Raw genomic sequence first — 15,912 nt, 5'->3', positions numbered from 1 at the left:
AACCCAGTCAGCAGTGTGGGGTATAAATAGTAAAATTATCATTATGGAATGGGACATCCCTATTTTCATTGGAGAAAAGTTGGAGGGTATGGGAGCCAGGTAATTTGTTGCAGGATGTCGGAGCTGGACTGTTGGAGTGAGAGGCAGTTCCCAAATGCCATTCTGACTGGGGCTAATGGGATTTGGAGTCCAGCAACATCTGGAGGGGCCTGTGGCTGCAGTTGGGCTACTACTGTATGGATTCCCTTCCCCTAAAGGACCTGCAGGGCTGCCTAGGTCTTCTGTGTGTCTGAGCAGGACAGCAAATAGGTGGGAAGCCAACTCCTCCTCCTCCTGGCTTTATAAGCCTCTCCGGAAAGCTGAGTTGCCACAGCCAGACTCAGAGATACAGTGAATTCTCCGCACTCCAGCATTAGGCATGACAAGCATTCTTCTCGAGGCTATACCCAGCACGGACCTCTCACACAGAGTGCTAAAGACAATCTCTTAATCCTCTCCTCTCAGCACCAGTCCCAGAAGAGTACACAGGATCCAAACACAAACTCTGCCATGACCTCGCCTTGTTCCTGTAGTAGCTGCTTCGCCCCATTTGAGGTCGGAGGTGCCAATCAGCTGGCACTGTCTTGGCAAGCGATTTTACTCTAGGCTGGAGGGCCAGAGATATGTCCTCTCAAGAGCTTGCCCCTCTCTGTATGATGCCAGAGAGAGAGGTGGGAACAGGAGCACAGAGCATAATTATGTTTGCTTGGAATCTCATCTTTCCTCCTACCCCTCCTGGGGCCTGAATGTGCCTGTTCATGCATCGAAAGAATGTGTGAGGTGCTTGTGCTACATAGCCCTGCCGTGGCCACGTGTGTGGGCCATACTCCTCCCCCCTGGCTGTGTGTTTGACAGCAAAGTGAAGGGACTCCAGGCACACACATTTCAACTCCTCCTTTACTGTATTTTTTGCTCTATAAGACTCACTTTTTCCCTCCTAAAAAGTAAGGGGAAATGTGTGTGCGTCTTATGGAGTGAATGCAGGCTGCACACCTATCCCAGAAGCCAGAACAGCAAGAGGGATTGCTGCTTTCACTGCACAGCGATCCCTCTTGCTGTTCTGGCTTCTGTGATTCAGAATATTTTTTTTCTTGTTTTCCTCCTCCAAAAACTAGGTGCGTCTTGTGGTCTGGTGCGTCTTATAGAGCGAAAAATACGGTAATTGTTTTAGAACTTGAGTCCATCCAGTGAAGATGGATGTCAGGAGATTCGGGACAGACAGGAGAAATATTTCTTTTATGCACAGTGTGCTGTTAATATCTGGAACCCACTTCCACAAGATTCATGGTGGCCACTTATTTGGGTGGCTTTAAAAAGGAGATAAGGCAACAATACAGCTGTCAGTGGCTACTAGCCACAATAGTTGTGTTCTCCCTTCACTGCGGGAGGAATGTGCCTCTGAAAACCATTTACTGGGAATTGCAGGTGGGCAGAGACATCTGGCAGACCACTTGAGAACTTGATGCTGGATTAGAGCAGCCAATTGCCTGATCCAGCAGAGCTCTTTTTATTTTCTTAGCGGTCCTGATCCCTCACTTGCATGGAGGAGTTTCCTAGAGCCCATTTGGATGGTCAGCAAATGCACAGCTGGTGGGTGTGCAGTCAGTGTGTGCATCAGCAGAAGACTCGGTTCAGCCTGGGCCCCTGATCCCAGAAGAAGGAGGGTGACTTAGACTCACAGGACGGCCAGAGGGTGGGGGCTCCAATCTTAATTCATCCCTGAATATAGTTCATTGCTTTGTTTGCTTGTTTTTCTGCACACTACTATGTTTGTATATGCTGGAAATATAGAAAAATTGAAGCAAAACACCCTGTCAACATGTTAATGAGGCACCACCAAAAGCTACAAATAATTAGGTAAAATGATTTACTAGGAACAGGAACCAAGAAATGCAGGCTGTGGGGAGAACCTAGAGGGTGGCAGTTACAACTGGTGGCTGTCCTAAAAGCCTAGACACAGGGGCCGGTCCTACCATTAGGCAGAGTGAGGCAATCACCTCAGGTGGTAGATGCTGTGGCAGCCTCCCGCCCATGTTCCTCCTGAGCCCTTGGTCATTCCCGTCTGGTGTGTACCACCCTCTGGACTAGTGTGCTACTCCTGGGTGCTCTGGAACACATTGTCCGGTTGCCAATGTTGATGTACGATTCAACTGCCAGTGCAATCAGCTTTTGCAAACGGAACAGAAATGACACCATTTTGTCCTCTGCCTTGGGCAGCCGCACATCTTGGACTGGCTCTGCCTACACACAACAAGAGGCTGAAAAGAATCAGGCCCAGAGGGCGGGTGGTGGTGGGTGGCTGATCTGGATGTCCAGCTTTCCCATCGTAAATTCCCAGCCTCCTTTGTGCCCAGGTGGCCCTTTGTGTGTAGGCCACAATTCACTCAGAGTGAAGCAGGCTATATTGGGCAGACCCCTGCCTAGGATGCATCTTATCAGGAATGCTTTTGTAACTCTAAGCAGTTACTCACAGAATGTCTGGAGCGTTGCCTGAGCTCCCTGTAAACCAGGCTGTCTGTTTATTGAAACCAAACAGCTGGCGAGGATAAAGGAGGGCCAATTGTTGCAGCCACTTCTGAAAGGAAAACAACAAAACCGGACAGAGAAGAAAAGGATGCCTGTCTATCAGCAGGGCCCCTCCCTGGGCATCCGCTTTCAACACACCACTAGGCACAAGCCAAGGTAATGAGTAACACCTACTGTCATTATGTTCGATTATCGCAGGAGTAAAACCCCAACAGATGGAGAAGCACTTTAGAAAGCGTTCATGACAGTGGAGCGTTCCTAACTATATTTGTAGTCATGGATGGAATCTGTTTAAGCTTCTTGATAACGTGCGGAGATCAAATGGCCGGAGGGGGATTAATCTCTAGTATGTTCCCCAGCTAGTATGGATGGGATACCGCAGCAAGTATTTGCAAGGTGCTGCTGCTGGAGAACAAATGAAATGCTTATGGTATAAAGAACAAATGAAATGCTTATGGAGGGGGTCCAGGTAAGCCCCACCCTGCATAATTATTCACAGGACAAGGCACTCACACATCACTTGATGGCAATGCCCATCCACTGGGGGCGGGTGTTGTTACTGTTTAGTCATTTAGTCGACTCTTCGTGACCCCCTGGACCAGAGCACGCCAGGCACTCCTGTCTTCCACTGCCTCCCACAGTTTGGTCAAACTCGTGCTGGTAGCTTCGAGAACACTGTCCAACCATCTCGTCCTCCGTCATCCCCTTCTCCTTGTGCCCTCCATCTTCCCCAACATGAGGGTCTTTTCCAGGGAGTCTTCTCTTCTCATGAGGTGGCCAAAGTATTGGAGCCTCAGTATTGGATCACTTCACAGTGATCCCTTCATGGATCACTGCCTTGCCGTGGCGAAGGGGCTTGAATAACTCAGAGAAGCTATGAGCTATGCTGTGCAGGGCCACCCAAGATGGACAGGTCATAGTGGAGAGTTTTGACCAAGTGTGATCCACCTGCAGCAGGAACAGGCAAGCCACTCCAGTATCCCTGCCAAGAAAACTCCATGGACAAAGACAACAGGGTGTTGAGGTAGCCCCTCAAATATTTTATTGGGGGTGTGTGTGAAGGACCTCAGCCCCTAGGAGTTGGTTCGTATCCTCTGCATTTTACAAAGGGGACGCGGAAGCTAAGGACAAGGCGGAAGCTTCTTCGAAATGACCCAGAGCTGTGGAAGAGAATAGCAGTGTGGTTTGTCTATTCTATTCTATCGGTCAATTGTGGGGCGTCCCTTGTCAATCCTGGTCGATTATGTGATCCTGATCATTGCCTCCCCCCCCCCCACAAAAAAAGCTCAACAACTTTGGGCACTGCCGGGTTTTCTATAGTGGGAGTAGAGGACATTCCTGCCATATGGTAATTTATGGACCTAATAGGGATCAGGCTAGCAGGTAGGGTCCATTACTGTACTTATATCATAGGAGCCTACACAACACAAAACACTGTTGCTGTATGTAGGTTTTATTTTATTTTATCTTATTTTTTGGAAATGTACATCCAGGTTTTTTCCTTTAAATTTTTTTGGGGCCCCCAAGACAGTGGGACCCTAAGCTACAGCTTGTTTAGCTTATACGTGAATCCGGCACTGACTGCTGGAGTACATTATTAGTCCCTCAAAAGCAACATCCACCTTCACTGCCAGAGTCACTTATTGACTTCTTGACCATTGTCACTTCTTGACAATTGCCTGTCAGATTCACACTTTTCTCTGCTTCACGGTGTGTGTGTGTGTGTGGCGGTTATGGGGGTCCTGACTTTGCACGGTTTTGCCTTTATGCATGAAACCCCTGGAACCCCTTGCCTAAGTGGTGTTAAATTTTGTCTTTGCTCCGGTTGCCATATTACCAAAGTCTGTCCCTAAGCCCAATTAGGGAATATTATCATCGGCTTTATACTGAGATGGACCAGTGGCCTGTTTTGCCTCCTGCTACAGCCCAAAGATGATGCTGTTAAGGTGCTACACTCAATATGCCAGCAAGTTTGGAAAACTCAGCAGTGGCCAGAAGATTGGAGAAGGTCAGTCTACATCCCAATCCCAAAGAAGGGCAGTGCTAAAGAATGCTCCAACTACCGCACAATTGCACTCATTTCACACGCTAGCAAGGTTATGCTTAAAATTCTTCAAGGAAGGCTCAAGCAGTATGTGGACCGAGAACTCCCAGAAGTGCAAGCTGGATTTAGAAGAGGCAGGGGAACCAGAGACCAAATTGCAAACATGCGCTGGATTATGGAGAAAGCTAGAGAGTTCCAGAAAGACATCTACTTCTGCTTCATTGACTATGCAAAAGCCTTTGACTGTGTCGATCACAGCAAACTATGGCAAGTTCTTAAAGAAATGGGAGTGCCTGATCACCTCATCTGTCTCCTGAGAAATCTCTATGTGGGACAAGAAGCTACAGTTAGAACTGGATATGGAACAACTGATTGGTTCAAAATTGGGAAAGGAGTACGACAAGGCTGTATTTTGTCTCCCTGCTTATTTAACTTATATGCAGAATTCATCATGCGAAAGGCTGGGCTGGATGAATCCCTAGCCGGAATTAAGATTGCTGGAAGAAATATCAACAACCTCAGATATGCAGATGACACAACCTTGATGGCAGAAAGTGAGGAGGAATTAAAAAACCTTTTATTGAGGGTGAAAGAGGAGAGCGCAAAATATGGTCTGAAGCTCAACATCAAAAAAACGAAGATCATGGCCACTGGTCCCATCACCTCCTGGCAAATAGAAGGGGAGGAAATGGAGGCTGTGAGAGATTTTACTTTCTTGGGCTCCATGATTACTGCAGATGGTGACAGCAGCCACGAAATTAAGAGACGCCTGCTTCTTGGGAGGAAAGCAATGGCAAACCTAGATAGCATTTTAAAAAGTAGAGACATCACATTGCCAACAAAGGTCCGTATAGTAAAAGCTATGGTTTTCCCAGTAGTGATGTATGGAAGTGAGAGCTGGACCATAAAGAAGGCTGATCGCCGAAGAATTGACGCTTTTGAATTATGGTGCTGGAGGAGACTCTTGAGAGTCCCATGGACTGCAAGAAGATCAAACGCATCCATTCTTAAGGAAATCAGCCCGGAGTGCTCACTGGAAGGACAGATCGTGAAGCTGAGGCTCCAATACTTTGGCCACCTCATGAGAAGAGAAGACTCACTGGAAAAGACCCTGATGTTGGGAAAGATGGAGGGCACAAGGAGAAGGGGACGACAGAGGACGAGATGGTTAGACAGTGTTCTCGAAGCTACAAACATGAATCTGACCAAACTGCGGGTGGCAGTGGAAGACAGAAGTGCCTGGCGTGCTCTGGTCCATGGGGTCACGAAGAGTCGGACACGACTGAACGACTAAACAACAACAACAGCCCAACTTGGCAGGCAGCAGCTCTGCAGGGCCCACGCCCAGCCTTTCTGTTTAAATGAGCACTCATCCTGGCTTGCTTGCACAAAGCTGAGGGAGGTTAGATCCCCCCCACAAAAGTAGTGACAGGGTCTCAGGCAGAGGAGGGTCTTTACCAGCCCTGCCGCCAAAGGCCCCCTTTTTAAACAAGCAAGGAAAGAAACCCAGGAGATGCCGTTCTACATGCCAAGCAGGTGCTCTGGAGCCGCATGTCTACTAGAAGGCACGAGCAGCAGAACTCCTCCCTGACCTTGAGTTTCCATTAATCAGCACCCATCAATTCACACTTAGCAGAACAACACCTGTGAAATGTTTACATGGTGAAATGTTAATTGGGTTGAGGAGGATCCTTTGTGTGTGTGTTTTGCAGGACACCTCTTTCCTCTCTTTTTTTCTGGCAGCTCCTCAGGTAAGAAAGGAACAAAGGCCACTGTGAGCTTATTTACTTGGGTGGAGGCAGTGCAGGGGGGCTGCAGGTCTGCCTTCCCCAGGTGGCTGTGGGGTTTTTACTGTTTTGGAGAGGAAGATGAGGAAAGGGTGTGGCTATGTGTTCTGAATTCACAGACTTCTTGGGTGACACGCCTAGGTGACACATAATCTCAATACAGGCCTTGATTGGCTTGTTGATCTTCTTCTTCTTTGGCGATCACTCGTAGCCGAGTAAGATTGACTTCCATAAACACGGTTTTAACAATGAGTCCATAAGTGACTATGGAGGCCAATTCTGGATCCGCACGTCCTTCCACAGTGGGGACATTGGTTTCCAGGCGGGAGCTGATCACAGTGTGGATTTGCCAAGCGTGCCTTCCTCTTAGCACGTTTCTCCCTTGGGTCCTGAGTTCGAGTGTCTTCAAAGCCCAGGGCACCTTTGGTAAAGGCTGTTCTCCAACTGGAGCGCTCACAGGCCAGTGTTTCCCAGTTGTCGGTGTTTATACTACATTTTTTTGGATTTGCCTTGAGACAGTCTTTAACCTCTTTTGTTGACCACCAGCATTACGCTTTCCATTTTTAAGTTTGGAATAGAGTAGTTCTTGTTGATCATAGGGGCTTATTTAGCTATCAGTGCAAAGTCTTCAGAGCCCCCCAGACTGTCATGATTTCAGATTTGTACAGTTAAAATTTGAAAAAAAGCACTCTGTTGCCCTAGTTTAACAAATCCACTTTTTTTAAAAAAAGAAAAAGAAATTTGGACATTTTTCAGTTTGGAAAGTGATGGGGAAATGCATTTGAAAAGTGTGTCATGAATGAATAACTAATGGGAAGATATATACTGTAAACACCACACAAGCAAATTGGGATGAATATTCATTGTCTCATCACCACCCTGTAAACAAATCCAAACGAGGGCTCAGTAAGACCAGATATAATCTTGCATTGTGCAAGCAAATCAGGAAGAAAACTTGATCAATAAGCCCCTCTGTGAAGGAATAGAACAATCCCAGCCATGTTGTGCTTTGTGGCTTTTTGCTTGTAAAATGGCCCCTTTCTCTTTTTGAGCGTATTCTGACGAGGATGTGCAAAATGTCACAGCAGGTTTAAAAATTCAGTCCTTAGGCAGGGAAAGGAAATAAAATAAATTATGAGAAATAGGAATTTAAACAGCCAAAAGATTGGAAAGGGGAAGTAGAAGTAATGGAGGGGAGTTAAGAGCATTGTTGGGAGAAAGAAGCAGGAGCTGAAATCAGGGGGGGGAAAGTCAGTGGAAAGGACTTCAGTGGATCTGGAATACAGATGCTGAATGGAAACTACTGTGTTTTGTAAGGATTGACTTGCATAGGGAAAAAGTCTCAAGTAGATGCGTTTTCCTATGTTATTTTTATTTGCTTTTATGGTTAACTGTTACATTTGCTTTAAAACGACCCCTATAATATCCGAATAATAACTGATGATTTTATGCTGTTGACACCACCACATATCCCCCCTTAATGTGGGCAACTATAGATTTTTTTTGCAATAACAATAATAATAATGAAGTAATTTGGTTCCTTTTTTGGCTTGTGGCACACTTGCCGTTTCCTTGATTTGATCTCACGGAAGGCGAGGATGACCTAAGAAGAGTCAAAGTGCCACTGCAAATGGCAGGATGATGAGGTTATGGTGATGATGATTCAGGAGGAGGAATTATCCTGTTTGTTTCTACCTGTCCTGGAAGCTCTCCAAAAAAGGCCATTGGCAACTTTCAGTTGAAGCCATTTCCTACATCACTGGAGCCCTTTACACAAAGGAGCCTCAGGACAGGTCATCACAACAAGCCACTGATATTGACACACTGAGGAAGCTGAGAACAGCCACCGATCCCTATTCCACACCTCTGGGATGAGGCCCTTGCTTTCATTAGCCTGGCTGCATTAATCAGCCAGAAGAATGTGGCAGTTAATTGCAGGGAGGGGAGCAGAGCAAAACATCTGCTCTTGGGGTCATGGTCGGCTCTCCTCCTGGCTTTTTCCCATTCAAAGCTAGAGAGCACAATGAATTAACAGCCTGACCCCTTGCCCTCTCTAAGAAACCTTTCTTGTTCACAACACTAGCTGGGCACCCACAATTTAAGGCTATGCTCACAGACCATCACACTGTTGTGCTCTTGTGCACTTCCTGGTCACTTCCACAGGAACTGTGCATGAGAACGTCCTGGTGGATTATGCCTCATGATTCCCCCCCCAACCATTAATTGTTATCAATGCTTTGAAAATATCCCACAAACTCCAGCACTCAGAACCCAAAGGAAAATGAATGAAATAGTCCTGTCCTTTTGAAAAGAAAAGAATAAGTATGTGCTTGTTCGAAACCTTCACTGAATAGTCTGTTTTAGAAAGAAACAGAAAAGTATTTCATTATTTTGTTGCTGTAATCGATCAAGGTGCATAGTGGGGATGGGGCAAGAGGGTGGAAATAAAGGGGGTGTCATGTTGCAGGCTAGGGGTCAAGATGAGCTCTGGGTCTGAAAAGGCTCTTGACAATTGCAAGCCTGATATGGGAGGCCATCCTATCTAAACCTTCTTTGGCTATTGATTTGGGGTAGGTGGTCTTAAATGCACTGCTGCCGCTGAAAATGGAGACTGAATCTTTCATTAGGTCAGACACAGATGCCCAATGCTGTGGCCAAGCACTCCTGACAAGCATCATGTGATCCTATTGCTGCTTAATTTGCAGTGGCTCCAGGTTTATTTCTGAGCACATTTCCAAGTGGTTGGCATGACTTTATACAGCCTTAGGACCAGGATCATTCAAGGACCGCCAATGAACCTGCGCACCTGCTGAGTTCACCAGTGGAAACTGTGCTGTGTTTCCCCATCAGCATCAGATGTGTGACTGGTGGCAATACGTGGCAGGGCCTTTTTGGTAGAGGTTCCTGCCCTATGGAACAGAGCGGCATTGCTGTCTGCGACAAACCCACATATTCTGAAGTAAACCACCAGTGTCTCTTAGAGCATCTGGAATTCAGCACCCCTTTGGTGAACCAAATAGAATAATAGATAATATCCTGGGTTTTGTTAATCTCCTTTTTAGCCGTGAGAGCCAGTGTAGTGTAGCAATTAGAGTGTTGGACCTGTAGACCAGGGTTCAAATGCCCACCTGACCATGAAGCTCCCTGGGAGACTTTGTGCCAGTCACTGCCTCTTAGCCTAACCTACTTCACAGGGTTGTTGTAGAGATGAATTGGGGAGGGGGACAACCCTGTATGCCACTTTGAGCATCTTGGAGGAAAAAAGATAAATAAAATAATAAATAAAATATTATAAATATTATAAATAAATAAAAATAAATAAATAAAATAATACCATAACCCAGCTGCAAGTGGCTAGTCTTTTTGCACTGTGAGATCAGAATAATTAAGAAGGTGGAACCAGCTTCTAAATATAGTTTTGATTGGCTACTTAGCCTCTCTCACCACTGATCCAAACAATTCATCATGGTAAACAGACTGGCTTTTCCTCCTCTTAAATGTCCATGAAAACTGAAGCATCCTTCCGGTGTTTTGGTTTCTTTGAAGCCATCTGAACCACCAAAGGCTCTTGGACTCTTCTTTCTGCATGTCGTTCTGCACATGCTCTAAAACCCAAGCCTTTACTCAAGCAGGTGAAATGTAGCAACAACAACAACTACATTGATGTTTTATTTTGCCTACAAAGTCTTTATGTGCAATTGTTGCCTTCCTTCTTCCATTCCTCTCCTCAGATATACAGTGGTACCTCAGGTTAAGTACTTAATTCGTTCCGGAGGTCCATACTTAACCTGAAACTGTGCTTAACCTGAAGCACCACTTTAGTTAATGGGGCCTTCTGCTGCTGCCGTTCCGCCGGAGCACAATTTCTGTTCTCATCCTGAAGCAAAGTTCTTAACCTGAAGCACTATTTCTAGGTTAGCAGAGTCTGTAACCTGAAGCGTATGTAACCCGAAGTACCACTGTATGTTATTTAAATACATTAACACTTGACATCAGATATTTCTTGAGAGTTTCTCACTTAAATGTCCCCCATGTGCTATATCCCCACAGGCTATTTTACAAACTAAGTTCTACACATGAATCTGAAATTCCTTGTTTAATATTTCTAGAGGTAGACGTAAGAAGAGGGATCCTTGTCAGTGGTATTGTAATGGTAAATTTTGAATCTCAGGACAGGAGCTCATCATCGAAGTCCCCATAGCCATGTGTCTAAGTAGAATTGTAAAAATGGAGGCAGCTGTGTTGATCCATTATCTCTATTTATCGACCTTTCATAACACCCCCGCCTCACGAACAGTAGAGCATAGCATAATACCCAATTTCTTAAAATCAATTGAGGGTCATAGAATTGGAAACTGGCAAAGACAGGTGTAGGGATGTTGAAATCTGTCTGCGGAGACCTGAGTTCACAGCCCCAATGTAATCCTATGCATAGTTATCTGGGAGCAAATGAACTTTCTTGAATTTATTGGTTCTTAGTTCTGACCACATGGGTTCAACTTAACTAGAAACGCAATCAATCTTTCAAATAAATATTACTGTCATGAAGTAGGAACCCCATTGAAGAAAAAAGAAGAAGTATCCAGCCTCTGCTTGATTATTCTCATTCTTTGACTTTCTCTTTGCCAACTTGCCACAAGCAGATTTGAAAGCCTTGTTATTACCTTCACTTGCCAGAACCAGAAGGGTCCGTCAGTTACCCTGGTGCTATGCCAGCTGGCTTAGAGATCCCTCTGCACAAAAGAGGACAACACAGTGGCTTTTTAGGCTAAAATGAGCCTGTGGTTGCAGCTGACTGTAATTTTGTGGGGAAGGGAACCTTATACAAAAATAGGGGCTGCTGGTGGAGAAAACAATGACAAAACCTTATGCAGGTGAAGCACACAGGGATGAAAGGGCATCAAAGCTGCAAAGTGTGATGGGCTCAATAATTCATGAAAAATAGCAAAGTGGGACAGCATCATGAATTACAGCCCTAACCATCACCATCAAAAGGGCCTATAGGGTTGTCAACAGAAGGGGTGTTCACTGCTCTGAAAATATTAATTTTACTGGAGAGTTCATGGTTAATGTTCACTGGACATGAACAATGCAGAGTAAATTGTGTTTCGATGCCACAGTTTTTAAAGTGGCCTTAGAGGCCGAGGCTATACTCAGCAGAAGATTAGTGATCAGCAAAGGTGGTAGTCATCCAGAGTTTATTCCCTGTCCTTTGAAGTAATAATTGTTCTTTCTGGCTTGGACAATTCAGCCTTAATTTCTGCTATTTGAAATAATTAAGGCTGTTGAGCTCATTACAGAATGATGCATCCTACTCAGCCATTATTCAGCTGACATGGGCCTTAACAGCAGAAACAGCTTTAGTGTACACCAATTGTCCTCCATTTTGAGGGAGGGCACAACAATACCATTTTCCAATAATTGGGGTGTCATGGACTAGATGGGCAACAAATTATTATTGTTGGGAGTCTCTAAGGTGCCACTGGAAGGATTTTTTTTATTTTGAACAATTTATGTCTTCATTAAACACTTGCCGTATGTTATAAAAGGAATATGGATTGTATTTGCCCTTTGCCACTCTCACCTGGCATGTTAGTTTCTCAGCCAATGCTATTGACCGTACTCTGTTTTATCAAGAATCAATGTTCAGCCCAACACTGTTTTTCCAACAACTGGCTATCTCCATACGGGCAGCAGTCCATAGAAAGGTTAAGAGGTCATCTTTAGGATAACCATGAGCAGACAGAATCCTAAGCCCAAGCAGTGCTAGTGTAGGGAACATTTCAATTGTATATCAAGCTTATTTCTTTGAAGACAGCATTCCAGAAGGGTTTGATGATGTCACAACACAACCACATATGGAAATATGTACCTTTGCCCGTGCATCCCCTTCAACAATTGGGATTGACTTCCTTACATATTTGGGATAGCTTCACCCATGTATAATGCCACCAATGCAGACGTTTTAATGAGGCTTTCCTTATTTTGGGAATATTTTTTTGCTCCAAAAAAGGCATCAGTCCTTTAAAAAAATTCCAATGCATTTTCTGTTTCCGTTTTTGATTAATTTTGTAAAAGGTAAGGCTACAAACCATGAACAATAAATGCATGAGAAAAATCCCCAGAATTACAACAAAGGTGAGTAAAAATATGTAATATATTAAACTAAGATCAGAATGGAGTCTGATTATTTTTTCCTCTCCACGGACTCCATGGTATGCAGCATAGAGCTCCCAAGATACTGGTTACTGATCTTTGACGTTGAGTGTCTTAGCTGTTGAGAGTTCCATAGCTGCATAGCAGGCTGATCCATTTGCAGCCTCTGATCCACAGTGGAACGGACTCCCTCAGGAGGTGGTGGACTCTCCTTCCTTCCTTCGAGGTTTTTAAGCAGAACTTGGATGATCATCTGTCATGGATGCTTCAGCTGAGATTCCTGCATTGCAGGGGGTTGGACTAGATGACCATTGGGGTCCCTTCCAACTCTACGATTATATGACTCTATGATCCCTTATTTATATATTTAATAAACGTCACCATTATTTGGGCCTCGTTGATGGAAAGGCGGGTTTGGAGAGATTGCAGGTGCCCGATAGCCATAAATAGGGCTAGGAAAGCCGTGGATCAGGCGGTGGTGCGTAGAGTGGCAGCCCTGGGTGGGAGGGTCATTGACCACCTGGGCATACGTTTCAACGGGGAGGCCCTCTACCGGCTTGATGGCGTGCATCTTTCGGATGCGGGAAATGATATTTGGCTGATGGATATAGCAAAGGGGATAAGGGATTGGTTTCAGGCATGAGAGGATTGGCGGTGAGCGATTGCTCGTGTGGCGGTTAGGCATTGGTAAGAAGGGGTTAAGAGGATGTATGTGTGGGGGGGAGGAATGCCATCACCTCCCCCCAGTGAACGAAGGGTGGTCCGTTAAAGGATTCCGGGGGCGTGGCCCTGTCCAAAGCCTATGGAGGTGTGGGTCGAAGGCACACCCCCGAGTGGTGAGGGGGGGGAGCTCCTAGTTGACGTGCCTCAGCAGGAGACTCCCCCTCTATGGTGTTAACCCTTCCCGTGTCTCCAGCAAATGGGCTGGAGCCGGATAGTCGATAGGACCAATGCCTAAGCCAATGCCTCTCATTCCTGAATTCAATAAAGTTGTGGCCTAATTCGCCCATTTAACCTTAAATTATGGTGTCTTGTGTCTTTATTTATCCTGGTGGGGGGCGGGAACTCGCCACGCAATTCAAATTTTGACAATTCTGAATGTTCAAAATCGCTAGGGTGGGAACCAGTAATACATCTTGGCAGGTAATCTGTTGGATTTCTTCAAATTGCTGCTTCAACAAAGCTACCAAACCTTAAGTGTCACTTCGAAATATGGACCGGCAACCCAGTAACATTGACTGGGACACACACACAACAGGCTCCCAAATAGCAAGAATTGATAGGGGTTTCCTTCCTTCCTTCCTTGGCTGTTTTTGTTTACAGAAAGGAAACTGTAAATGGCAAGTGTCTAAAATTTGGAGACATCCTTTACTGCTTTCCCAGGTGCCATTATCCTAGAAGAACTGAACTGGAAGTCTTCTGTGCAAATTACAAAATGAAATGCACACCTGAGGTGGGTTTCAACTCTGTTTTTTGTACGGAGGGTTTAAAGAGAAATCCTGATTAATGCCTCGGATACAGTGGCTGAACACAAAGCAGATATATAAATAGCTGAAGTGGGATCAAGATTTGCTTCCAGAACGGGAGTGAAATGTGCATTGGAGGACTAATTTATGTCAGCAAATGGGGAGGTGGCAAACTCCATCCTTGGGAAAGTTGAGAGCCCTCCTGGCGTCTGACAGGCCTGGAGAGGAATCTTGCATGTTTAAGGAAGGCAGGAGGGGATCTTGGAAGGAGACATTAAATCTCTCCTGCCTGTTAACAATGAGGTAATCTCAACAAGCCTGGCTGGGTTTTTGACTTGCTGACATCACTTCGGCCCAGGAATGTGATTGTCTTGCCCCACAACCAAAGGAATCTTTGAGTCATCCTGCGTTGCTTTCAGTAGTTCTTGCCCCTTCACATGAACAGCATTGTAGCCCAGTGACATAATGCCCACAAACTTCTTCCAAGTGCTGTTTTGCAGCTTTCTTCCTCGCTAAGCGGTGTGTGTGTGAGTGGTTGGTCTGTTTGGTTACCTGCAAATGCCCCACTGACCAGAAGGAGCCCAGTGCAGACTGGAAACACCTGAGGAAGGAGACCAAAACCCACTGCAGCTCCCCTGCAGAGATACAGAGGTTGGTGTTCCCCCACTGGGAACCAAATTGCTCCACTGCAGAGACCCCAGGGAGACCCCACATTTCCTGACAAGACGGGTGCTCAGATTCTCCACCCATATTTGGCCTCAAACAGAAAGGAGGCATCAGCAGAAGCTGCTGCTGTCACAGGAGTGTAAGTAGAAGGGTAATGGAAGCCCCCCTCAAACAGTCTTTTGTTGAGGCCCCCTCCCAGCCTGACTGCAGCCCATTCTGCATCTCCCCACTTTCCTTTATGATATTTCTCTTTGTAGTATTTGTGCATTTACAAATGCATAAACCTGAGCACAGGAAAACACCCTGCTAGACCTTAAAGCATAATTAGACCCCATCTGGGGTAAACACCAGCAGTGTACTCCTTTCCCCAGCTGCTTCTAACTTGCAAAACTCAGCCATCTGCCATCTCCAAGTAACAGGCTCTTATGGCCAGCAGGTCTAAGCAGCAGCCGGATTTCAGCAGCAGAAGAACCATTTCCATTTTATAAATGGTTGCCTTTCCCAAATATTGTACTAAGTGAGCATAGAGGGACGTTTTGACGCCTGTAGGCGTGCTCCTGGGTCAATGGCCCACGCCCAAGAGGTAGTCCTCTTCTCTGCAGCTCCAATCAAGGCTCCTTTTAGTAGACAGCAGACATCTAGAGCCATTGATGCTAATTTCAGCAAGCCTCAGGGTTGGTGGATTTCGGGTATGTTTAAGGCTGGCAGAGTGGGAGGCAGATTCAGCTCATGGGACACAATCCACAGGGAAATTCTCCTGAGCAATCTTCAAATGCAGGGATGTTTATTCACTTCAATGTGGCTTACACATGAGATCTGCCCAGTGAATTAGGAGTGTAAAGAGCAGCTCTGCTGGATCAGACCAGAGGCCCAACTTCCCACCATGGCCAATCAGATGACTTGAGAAAGCCCACAAAGGTAATATCCCTCCCCTTCTGTTTCTCCCCAGTGCCTGATATTCAGAGGTAGACTGTCTCTGGATATGGAAGTTCCTTTGCTCATTGCTGTTAATAGACCTCTCCATTAGAGTTTCCATAGAGCCCAACTGGCCAAGTCTAAAACTCCACCTAGTGCAACATCTAGCTTCCAACATGAATGTTTCCAGCACTGCTTGAACCTCAGCAACTGGATTCTACCCCATGTTATTTAATAGGAAATTGCATATGTGCCTGCTATTTAGGTTTCGTGCCTTAGGCACCAAAATGCTTCAGGCTGAACATGCAGTGCT

This window comes from Podarcis tiliguerta (assembly GCF_965153285.1).
Source record: "Podarcis tiliguerta genome assembly, chromosome: 14".
NCBI classification, from domain to species: Eukaryota; Metazoa; Chordata; class Lepidosauria; order Squamata; family Lacertidae; genus Podarcis; species Podarcis tiliguerta.
This window is presented reverse-complemented; position numbering follows the sequence as displayed.